The sequence below is a fragment of the Ranitomeya variabilis genome, chromosome 4, assembly GCF_051348905.1.
Source record: "Ranitomeya variabilis isolate aRanVar5 chromosome 4, aRanVar5.hap1, whole genome shotgun sequence".
In the NCBI taxonomy this organism is placed as follows: Eukaryota; Metazoa; Chordata; class Amphibia; order Anura; family Dendrobatidae; genus Ranitomeya; species Ranitomeya variabilis.
Window position 1 is genome coordinate 473,004,366 of NC_135235.1, and position 11,910 is coordinate 473,016,275.

Below are 11,910 nucleotides of genomic sequence, written 5' to 3' on the forward strand. Positions count from 1 at the left end.
TTCCTTGGGGGTGTAGTTTCCAAAATCCAAATTTTGGGGTTTCCACTGTGGGGGTACCTCAGGCAGCCTTCAAATGTGACATGGCCCCCTAGATTTCTTCCAGTGAATCCGCCACCCAAAAACCACATAGCGCTCCTTCCGTGTTGAGCTGTGCTGTGTGCCCATACTTTAGTTTACGAGTACATGTGGGGTGTTTCTATAAACTGCAGAATTAGGGTAACCAAGTTTGGGTTTGCCGTTAACCCTTGCTAGGTTGCAGGTAAAATTGGATTACAATGTAATATCTGGAAAAAAAATGAAATTTTGAAATTTCGCCTTCATTCTGCTAAAATTCCTGTGGAACACCTAAAGGGTTAACAGTTTTTAAAAATGAGTTTTGAACAGCTTGAGGGGTGTAGTTTGCAAAATGGGGTAATTTATGGGTGGTTTCTGTTATGTAAGCCCCTTAAAGTGACTTCAGAAGTGACTTGGTCCTTTGAAAAGTGGGTTTTGCTGTAAATGTGAAAAATTGCGCATAAAACTATAAGCCCTATTACGTCGTAAAACAATAAGGTTTCATTTTCAAAATGATGCCAATATGAAGTAAACATGTGGGGAGTGTAAATTAATAACTATTATGGGGGGTATCAGTATTTTTGTAAAAAGCAGAGAATTTCAAAGTTAAAAAATTGCCGATTTTTCCAAAATTTCCGAATATTTAGCATTTTTTTATATAGAAAGGTAAAATATATTGACTCCCATTTAGCACTGACGTGAAGTACAATATGTCACGAGAAAACAATCTCAGAATGGCTTGGATAGGTGAAAGCGTTCCAAAGTTATTAGCCCATGAAGTGGCACAGGTCAGATTGGCTTAGGCACTTGGGTACAAATAGGCCTAGGGCTGAAGGGGTTAATAAGCTACGTATATGTAAGGGCTATCATATCAAAAAATAAACTACAGACATGCATCTACCTAAAAATACCAAAGAAAATTAGTCACTCCGGGTGGTACCGATATCTGGCCCGGCTCATGGACTAATTGGGGGACACAGGAACCATGGGTGTATGCTGCTGCCACTAGGAGGCTGACACTATGCAAATAAAAAAGTTAGCTCCTCTGCAGTGTACACCCCACCGACAGGAAGTAGGATATTCAGTTTAGCTTAGTGTCAGTAGGAGGTGGACACGGGTCTTTCATTAGACCCTTATCTACCTCAGTATGCATCGTTTTCTTTCAGGTTTTTCCGGAGGGATACAGGGTGAACAGTCACACCTGTTATCCCACAACACGGACTATGAGTACGGCGTGTACTGCCACCCCGTATCCTCATAGATCCCTCAGCAGGACCATGATCCTAGCACACAAGCGTGCTCGGAAGTCCACTCCTGGGCGCTCGGCAGACTCCGCCCTCCCCACTACACTTGGCAGGAAACAGAAAGCTGACGTCCTTCTCAGCGGTCACCATCTGCGTGTTCCCACTTCTTGGATTGCGGCAGGAGCTCACTTTGCCTTCCTGCCTAAAGGGCCACTTCCCCGGAGGTCCACCCGCAAGCCGGAGAGCTTCCTCCACCTGGAATTTTCGTCTGCCGTGAGTAGCTCTGTACTGCAGACTGACTCTCCCCTCTGACCCAGAGGTGTATCTAGCCTTTCCTGCACCCGGGGCAAAGGATCAGTTTGGCGCCTCCCCCCCCCCAAACCTCCCCCATTTGAACCTTAACTCTATTGAAACTGTATGAGCAAGCCAAGGTACATTCCTGATTCCCCATAATGTTAAAATAGATACCAATAAAAGTAAAATTAATTGAGACTTCAGTAGGTTAAGTGTTTTTGAATATCCATATTGAATCAGGAGCCCCATATAATCCTGCATAAAGGTTAATAATGGCCCCATAAAATGCTCCATAGACACATTTGCCCAATATAGTGCTGCAGAAACGTTGATTATGGCCCCATAAGATGCTCTATACAGACACTTGCCCCATATAGTGCTGCACAAACGTTATGGCCCCATAAGATGCTCTATACAGACACTTGCCCCATATAGTGCTGCACAAACGTTATGGCCCCATAAGATGCTCTATACAGACACTTGCCCCATATAGTGCTGCATAAACGTTATGGCCCCATAAGCTGCCCCCCCCCTGGATACGCCACTGCTCTGAGCCCCTGTCTCCTAACCCACTAAGAACCTGTGCAGCCACTGGCGTAATACATAATAGTACTGTGGAGCCATGCAGTCACTGGCGTGGTGGTATTCTAGAGCCGTGCAGTCACTGGCGTAATGCGTAATAGTACTCTAAAGCCGTGCAGCTCAGGAGCAGATGCTTGGAGGCCAACTTGTAAATTTTTTGGCCCAAGCCAGGATGGCCTTAGCATCTCAAACTGAAGCGAACGCGGGAGCCAGGGAGGCCCCTGCCACCTCGAAATTGAACGAGCCATGCGTTCTGCCTTCCGGTCTGCTGCGTCCCTGAGGGTTGAGCTATCTGGCAGTGAAAAGAGGGTCTGTGCTGCTAGTCTAGAGACTGGGGGGTCCACTTCGGGTGGATCTGTCCATTCCTTGGTGTCCTTCTGTGGAAAAAGGTACCTTGGCTCCAGATTAAGGATCGCTTTAAACTCTGGGTGGTTAGAGAAAACCTTAGGCGGAGGTCCTTCAAAGGAAATCTTGTGTTCTGGGGCCTCTGGTGGCAGATTAGAAATGTGCAGCACCCGATGATGGAAGAGATTATGTCCTCGACTAGCGCTGTATTGCTAGGGGGGATTGGGATCAGGGACCCCTCCGTTTCCCTGTCGGAGTCGCAGATGCCTTCCGAATCCTGTGTATCACTGAGGTGTCCCCTGCTGGGTGAGCTGGGGAGGAGGCCTTCTCTGGTCGGGGACTGCAGAGATTTGCATTGTCTGGAGAAGGCTGACGCCGTCCAGGGGTGTATACTGCAGAGGAGGAGCCACGGTTAAACTTTTTCAGATTATGCATAGTGTCGCCTCCTAGTGGACAGCAGCATAACACCCATGGTCCTGTGTCCCCCAATGAGGCGACAAAGTAAACAGGATTTTTTGTTCCTTACCTTAAAATCTGTTTCTCGGAGCCTTCATTGGGGGACACAGCACCCTCCCAAGTTGAACAGCTCTGTTTATTGTGTTATACTGTTAACGTTTGAGTTTTTCTCTTTTATACGTTGCTTCTCTTACTGCTTTCACACTAACTGAATATCCTACTTCCTGTCGGTGGGGCGTACACTGCAGAAGAGGAGCTAACTTTTTTATTTGCATAGTGGCAGCCTCCTAGTGGCAGCTGCATACACCCATGGTTTCCTGTGTCCCCCAATGAAGGCTCCGAGAAACAGATTTTACGGTAAGCAACCAAAAATCCTGTCTTCATCAATGAGAAGCAAAGGAGAGCCAGGCTGAAGATTGGACCATAGAGGACTGGAGTAAGGTAGTCTTCTCTGATGAGTCTAATTTTCAATTTTGCCCAACACCTGGTCGTCTAGTGGTTAGATGGAGACCTGGAGAGGTGTACAAGCCACTGTGAAATTTGGTGGAGGATCGGTGATGATCTGGGGATGCTTCAGCAAGGCTGGAATTGGCCAGGTTAATCATTCGAAGGACGTATGAAACAAGCCCCATACAAGGTTTCCTGGAAAAACAGTTGATTCCTGCTGCCCAGGCAATGTTTCCCAACTCTGTGGACTGTTTTTTGCCAGCAGGACAATGTGCCATGCCACACAGCTAGGTCAATCAAGGTGAAGGACCACCACATCAAATCCCTGTCATGGCCAGCCCAATCTCCAGACCTCAACCCCATTGAAAACCTCTGGAATGTAATCAAGAGGAAGATGGATAGTCACAAGCCATCAAACAGAACTGCTTAAATGTTTGTACCAGGAGTGGCATAAGGTCACCCAAAAGCAGTGTGAAAGACTGGTGGAAAGCATGCCAGGACGCATGAAAGGTGTGATTAAAAATCATGGTTATTCCACAAAATACTAATTTCTGAACTCTTCCTGAGTTAAAACATTAGTATTGTTGTTTCTAAATGATTATGAACTTGTTTTTTTTTGCATTGAGGTCTGCAAGCAATGCATTTTTTGTTATTTTGACCATTTCTCATTTTTAGAAAATAAGTACAAAATTTATTGCTTGGAAATTTGGAGACATGTTGTCAGAAGTTTATAGAATAAAAGAACAATTTACATTTTACTCAAAAATATACTTATAAAGAGAAAAATCAGACAAACTGAACAGTTTGCAGTGGTCTCTTAATTTTTGCCAGACCTGTATCTGTATGTACTCTATCCTGGTATATACAGTTAGGTCCATATATATTTGGACAGAGACAACATTTTTCTCATTTTGGTTATAGACATTACCACAATTTAATTTTAAACAAAACAATTCAGATGCAGTTGAAGTTCAGACTTTTAGCTTTCATTTGAGGGTATCCATATTAAAATTGGATGAAGAGTTTAGGAGTTTCAGCTCCTTAACCTGTGCCACCCTGTTTTTTAAAGGGACCAAAAGTAATTGGACAATTGACTCCAAGGCTATTTCATGGACAGGTGTGGGCAATCCCTTCATTATGTCATTCTCAACTAAGCAGATAAAAGGCCTGGAGTTGATTTGAGGTGTGGTGCTTGCATTTGGAAGGTTTTCCTATGAAGTAAACATGCGGTCAAAAGTGCTCTCCATGAAGGTGAAACAAGCCATTCTTAAGCTGTGAAAACAGAGAAAAAACCCATCCGAGAAATTGCTACAATATTAGGAGTGGCAAAATGTACAGTTTGGTACATCCTGAGAAGGAAAGAAAGCACTGGTGATCTCATCAATGCCAACAGACCTGGGCGCCCACGGAAGACAACAGTGGTGGGTGATCGCAGAATAATCTCCATGGTGAAGAGAAACCCCTTCACAACAGCCAACCAAGTGACCAACACTCTCCCGGAGGTCGGCGTATCAATATCCAAATCTATCATAAAGAGAAGACTGCATGAAAGTAAATACAGAGGGTTCACTGCACGGTGCAAGCCACTCATAAGTGTCAAGAATAAAAAGGCTAGACTGGACTTTGCTAAAAAACATCTAAAAAAGCCAGCACAGTTCAGGAAGAACATTCTTTGGACAGATGAAACCAAGATCAACCTCTACCAGAATGATGGAAAGAGAAAAGTATGGCGAAGGCTTGGTACAGCTCATGATCCAAAGCATACCACATCATCTGTAAAACACGGCGGAGGCAGTGTGATGGCTTGGGCATGCATGGCTGCCAGTGGCACTGGGTCACTAGTGTTTATTGATGATGTGACACAGGACAGAAGCAGCCAAATGAATTCTGAGGTATTCAGAGCCATACTGTGTGCTCAGATCCAGCCAAATGCAGCAAAACTGATTGGTCGTCGTTTCATACTACAGATGGACAATGACCCAAAACATGAAGCCAAAGCAACCCAGGAGTTAATTAAATCAAAGAAGTGGAATATTCTTGAATGGCCAAGTCAGTCACCTGATCTCAACCCAATTGAGCATGCATTTCACTTGCTAAAGACTAAACTTCAGACAGAAAGGCCCACAAACAAACAGCAACTGAAAACCACTGCAGTGAAGGCCTGGCAGAGCATCAAAAAGGAGGAAACACAGCGTCTGGTGATGTCCATGAGTTCAAGACTTCAGGCAGTCATTGCCAACAAAGGGTTTTCAACCAAATACTAGAAATGAACATTTTATTTAAAATTATTGAATCTGTCCAATTACTTTTGGTCCCTTTAAAAACAGGGTGGCACATGTTAAGGAGCTGAAACTCCTAAACCCTTCATCCAATTTTAATGTGGATACCCTCAAATGAAAGCTGAAAGTCTGAACTTCAACTGCATCGGAATTGTTTTGTTTAAAATTCATTGTGGTAATGTCTATAACCAAAATGAGAAAAATGTTGTCTCTGTCCAAATATATATGGACCTAACTGTATGTCCCTCATTCTGCTACTGTCAACGCAAAAAAACATTTCTACTCACCTTCTTCCACTCCAATGACGGGCGGAGTCCTTAACTGCAAGCGAAGGGTAACAGAATGTCACTGCCACGTGCCACCAGTAAGGCCGGGGGTCACACTAGACTGCAATACGGACAAGTGCAATGCGAGAAAAAAATCGCATAGCGCTCGACCCAATGTTAATATATGGGGCAGCTCCCATCATCCGATATTTTCTCGGCCGTATTCAGGATCCGAGTGAAATCGCAGCATGCTGCGATTGTCAGCGTATCTCGACCGAGAATCGCCAATGCAAGTCTATGGGGGCGAGAAAAAATCGGATTCCACACTGACCAGCAGTGTGACTTGTGAGAAATACGCACCGGTGTTCTATAGAAAAGACGGTAATTCAATTGCCGGCTTTTTCTTTCTCCTTCACAAACCCGACAGGATATGAGACATGGTTTACATACAGTAAACCATCTCATATCCCTTTTTTTTTTTGCATATTCCACACTACTAATGTTAGTAGTGTGTATGTGCAAAATTTGGGCGCTGTAGCTTGTAAAATAAAGGGTTAAATCGCGGAAAAAATTGGCGTGGGCTCCCGTGCAATTTTCTCCGCCAGAGTGGTAAAGCCAGTGACTGAGGGCAGATATTAATAGCCTAGAGAGGGTCCATGGTTATTGGCCCCCCTGGCTAAAAACATCTGCCCCCAGCCACCCCAGAAAAGGCACATCTGGAAGATGCGCTTATTCTGGCACTTGGCCTCTCTCTTCCCATTCCCGTGTAGCAGTGGGATATGGGGTAATGAAGGGTTAATGTCACCTTGCTATTGTAAGGTGACATTAAGCCAGATTAATAATGAAGAGGCGTCAATTATGACACCTATCCATTATTAATCCAATAGTACGAAATGGTTAATAAAACACACACACATTATTTAAAAGTATTTTAATGAAATAAAGACACAGGGTGTTTGAATATTTTATTATACTGGAAATCCACCTGAAGACCCTTGTCACCTGAAACAAAGTTAAACAAAACAAACAACAATATTCCATACCTTCCGTCGTTCCATCAGTCCCACGATGTAAATCCATCTGAAGGGGTTAAATCATTTTACAGCCAGGAGCTGTGCTAATGCACCCGCTCCTGTCTGTAAGGCCAGTCTCACACGTCCAGATAATTCCGGTACCGGAAAAATCGGTACCGGAGTTATCCGTGTCCGTGAGCTCACGTAGGCCATCCGTGTGGCACACGGGCGGCAGCCGTGTGCTGCCTGGGTACCACACGGACCGTGCAGGAGAGACAGCGCTACAGTAAGCGCTGTCCCCCCAGCATGGTGCTGAAGCCGCCATTCATCCGTTCTCTCCAGCGCTCGCTGGGGAGAAGGGATGAAAAATCTTTTTTTGTGTGTGTTTAAAATAAACTTTAGGGCATCCTCCCCCCTCCCACCCCCTGTGCGCCCGGCCGCCGGCATTAAAATACTCACCCGCCTCCCTCGACGCTTGCTCTCCGCCCCGCAGCTTCTCCTGTATGAGCGATCACGTGGTGCCGCTAATTACAGTTGATGAATATGCGGCTCCACCTCCCAAAGGGGTAGAGCTGCATATTCATCACTGTAATGGGCGGCACCACGTGACCGCTCATACAGGAGAAGCTACGGGGCGGAGAGCAAGCATCGAGAGGGGCGGGTGAGTATTTTAATGCCGGCGGCCAGGCGCACAGGGGGTGGGAGGGGGGAGGATGCCCTAAAGTTTATTTTAAACACAAAAAAAACAAAAAAGATTTTTCATCCCTTCTCCCCAGCGAGCGCTGGAGAGAACGGATGAATGGCGGCTTCAGCACCATGCTGGGGGGACAGCGCTTACTGTAAGCGCTGTCTCCAGCACGGCACATGGACTGCACACGGAAAACATCCGTGTGCGGTACGTGTTTTACACGGACCCATTGACTTTAATGGGTCCGTGTAATCCGTGCGCTCCCACGAACACTTGATTCGCGGTGATGCGCCCCCTGCTGGATGTCCTCATATGAACTCGAGCCTTTTTCCCAAGTTAGTGTGATGTGCTAGATAATGTTTTCCTGGCAAACCATAGGTCATTCACGTGGATGTTACTTTGGCATATACCCCCTACCTAACATTATTGCAGACCAAGTAGATTCCACCATGCCGCAGTGTTCCATTGCTCAGAAATGGTTTGAAGAACCGCACATCTAATTTAGGTGTTGACTTGCCTTTAAATTCTCCAAATCTCAAATGACTGTAACTGAGCGTGTGTGATATCTGGGAAAACACATTCAATCCATAGAGGACCACCTTTCAACATGTAGGACTTAAAGTATTTTTCTAAAGTTAGTATCTTCAGGAAGGCACCGATCCCGGACTCTAACAGCTTGTTTTCCTAGGGGCAGTTTACTACCGAAGAAAGAATTCAACCTCCCTCTAAGGCTATGTGCACACAGTGCATTTTTTCCATGCAGAAATGGAACAAAAACGCTATGGAAACTTTATACATGCTAATTCAATGCCAATCCTGAGGTGTTGTGCACATTATTGAGTATTTGCAGTGTTTTTTTTCTGCATGCCAATTCTTTGTGCGGATTTGTAGTGTTTTCCACACATTGACTTCAATTGAGTCAAATCCGCAACAAAAACGCAGGTATAAAAAGGTTTGCGGATTTGTTGAATTTCGTTTGTGTTTTTACTGGCTTTCTATGGTTTTTCCCACGCTATCATCTGTGTGACAGCGTGGGAAACACTGGCGCGGTGGTTCTTATTGGCGGTAACGTTACCGCTGGTAAGACCGTCGTTCAGACCACTGCGGGGAAAGCTGTCAGATGTCAGTGTGACCCTGTAGCTGTGACCCGCGGTATAAGGCTATGTCAGGCTATGTCTCTTGTCACTGATAACAGTGATGGCAGGAGCCGCTGATGGGAGTAGTCTCTCGTCAGCTGACACCAGTACTGACACTCAGGGCCGGGGTCAGCACCCGGACAAGTGCCGGGGCCCTGAGCAGGCAGGGGGCCCACTCGCCGGCGGGTACGCTGGCGTTCTATAGTGCCGGACTATGTGGTGCCAATTATACTGTATAGGGCACTATATGGGGCCATTATACTGTATGGGGCAATATATGGGGCTCATTATTCTGTTTGGAGCAATATATGGGGCTCATTATCCTGTATAGAGGACTATACTGTCCGGTTTCTGAGCTAATGTAGAATGCACAATAGATATCACTCATGTAATGCAAGAAGTAAGTGAAATCTTTAGCATTGTACTATAACTATATTTCTCTGCCGTATCCGTGCATTATGAATTGTGGTATGTGTTAAAGGGGCCCACCGGGACTCTTTCGCCCAGGGCCCATGAAAACCTGGAGCCGGCCCTGCTGACACTTAAAAAAAAACAAAAAAAACCATGTAAAATAATTACATATTTAAATAAAAATAAAAACACATTATACTCACCTAACACCAAATCCTGATGCCCTCGTCTCCTAGAAAAAATATAAAATAAAAAAACAACATATACCGAATTTTCCGAACTATAAGACGCACCCCAAATTTGGGGGGTGGAAAATAGCACAAAAAAGATTTTTATAAGATGGGGGTCCGTCTTATTGTCTGAATTTAAGGTATCCTACCTGAGGGACGGCGGTGGTACAGCAGGGTCACAGAAGGCATGGTCCTTTCCTCAGGAAGCTGGCGGCAGAAGTGGGGCAATGCTGCAGTCCCGGGGTGCGATGCTGCGGGTTCGGTGTCGGCGGTGAGGCAGAGTTGGAGGAGGGTCCCTTCTTCAGGATGCCGGCGGCAGAAATGTGGCGATGCCGCGGTCTGGTGTCCACGGTGAGCAGAGCTGAGTGTATCTCCGGTTTCCCTGCGGCCATCTTCCTGAAGCCGTGGGCTGCCGGAGCCTGCGCGTGCGCACATTGAGATCTTGTTGGCCATTTTCTTGAAGCCAAGTGCCGCCAAGATCTCAATCTGCGCATGCGCGGCCTCCGGCGGCCATTTTTCTGAAGCCTCCAGCGGCCCACGACTTCAGGAAGATGGCCGCAGGGAAACCGGTGATGCACTCGGCTCTGCTCACCATGGACACCGTGCCGCGGCGTCACCACATTTCTGCCGCCAGCATACTCAAGAAGGGACCCTGCTCAGGTGCACTCCACAATACCCACCGCCGCAGCATTGCCACGCCTCTGCCGCAACCCCCCGGTAAGCCTACATTCACTCTATAAGATGCACTCCCCATTTTCCTCCCAAATTTTTTGGGGAAAAAGTGCATCTTATAGTCCGAAAAATATGGTACTCACCTTGATGCCCAATCGCCATGTCTCCTAGAAATAATAAACCACCATATACCCACCTGTCTGCCATAGGCCACATAATCCCGAGTGTCCCACGGCGATCTCGCATGAAGAACAGTCACATCGGAAGATGTGACTACTCTACCCGGCAACCGGCGATACACAGACAGGAGGTAATCGCTCCTGCAGTGTATCATTGAGCTGCCATGAGAGAGTTCACCAGAGCTCATCAGCTGATCAGCTCCGATGCGCTCACAGCACCACTGCTGCATGAGAACTTTCACATCAGTGACTGTCCTCAAAGTCATCAGGATCGTCGTGGGACATTATGGATTATTATCATCTCTGGGGAAAGGTGAGGAATATTGTGGTTTATTATTTTATTTTTGCTGCAAGAGATGTTAGCAGCAATGGATTAGGTGTTCGGCGAGTATGGTTTAAGTTAGATTCAATAAAAGAGTCGGTATCATTATTTCAAATAAAGGACTTTCTGGGTGTGTGTTTTTATTATATGACTATGGGGTTAGTAATGGGGGCGTCTTACAGACATCTCTCCATTACTAAATATAAAGAAACCCGGCACTCAACTTGTTAGATTTATTTAAAGCAAGAAACGTTTCGGCCTATATTGGCCTTCTTCAGTCAACTATATACAAAAAATTGAGAAATAATATAATGAGTTAACATCACTCAGAAAGGAAAAAATAAAGTATATACACAAACAAAGAATACAATGGAACGGTCATATAAATGAATATATGGTGTAGTATTACAGAGGTGAACCAGACCATTACACAATAAATACAGATCTCTGACTCAGGGTGTAAGACCTCCCATACACAGAATGTGCTATTGTACCTGTTATAGTAACAAAAAACAGATGTGTAAAGTCGCTAAGTGGACTATAGGACATACCGTGCTGCCTGTCGGAGCTGTAGAGAATAGGGCAGGAAAGATCTGCCAGTGCTGTTTGTCTATAGGGAAAGTGAAACAGCGCCAGTAAATAAGAGGCAGTGAGGTACAGAAAAAACCTTTGTGGGTAATATATGTAAGCATACCAGAGGATTGTAATGTGCGCAGGCTCACTGGGTCCGGCTGTAATAAAGATTAATGGAGTCCTCAGTAGCCTGGATGGGGGGAGTATACAATTAGTGCCACTGCTGTACATAGCGTGCGGTGCCTGGGTGTGAGGGTACAGACCTGAGAGGAGGAAGAACGGAGGGCGTGCGAGTCCTGGCGACGCGGTATCCACCGCTTGTCTGTCCGGACTGTGAGCGCGCCGAGACTGTTGTAAGAGAGTGGGCGTGGCTTAGGTCCGTGATTGGAGCAGTCCTAGCATGGAGTGAGTGAGGGAGGCTGGGCGTGCGCACTGTGTGCGTTCCAGTGACCTCATTATGCGTTCCACAGGACTATGGTGGCTCAGAACGGTCAAATGTAGGTCCCAAAGGTGTAGGAAGGGGCCGTGAGTGATTTACGTGGATCCTAAGTAGTGAAGATCAATACCGGTGACTCCATTACTAACCTAGGGGCTTGATGTCACCTGACAATACAAAGGTGACATCATCCCCCCCAACCATCACCTCACTTGCCACCGCTACAGTGCAAGTGGGAAGAGCGAGGCTAAGTGCCAGATTTGGCGCATCTTAGAGATGCACC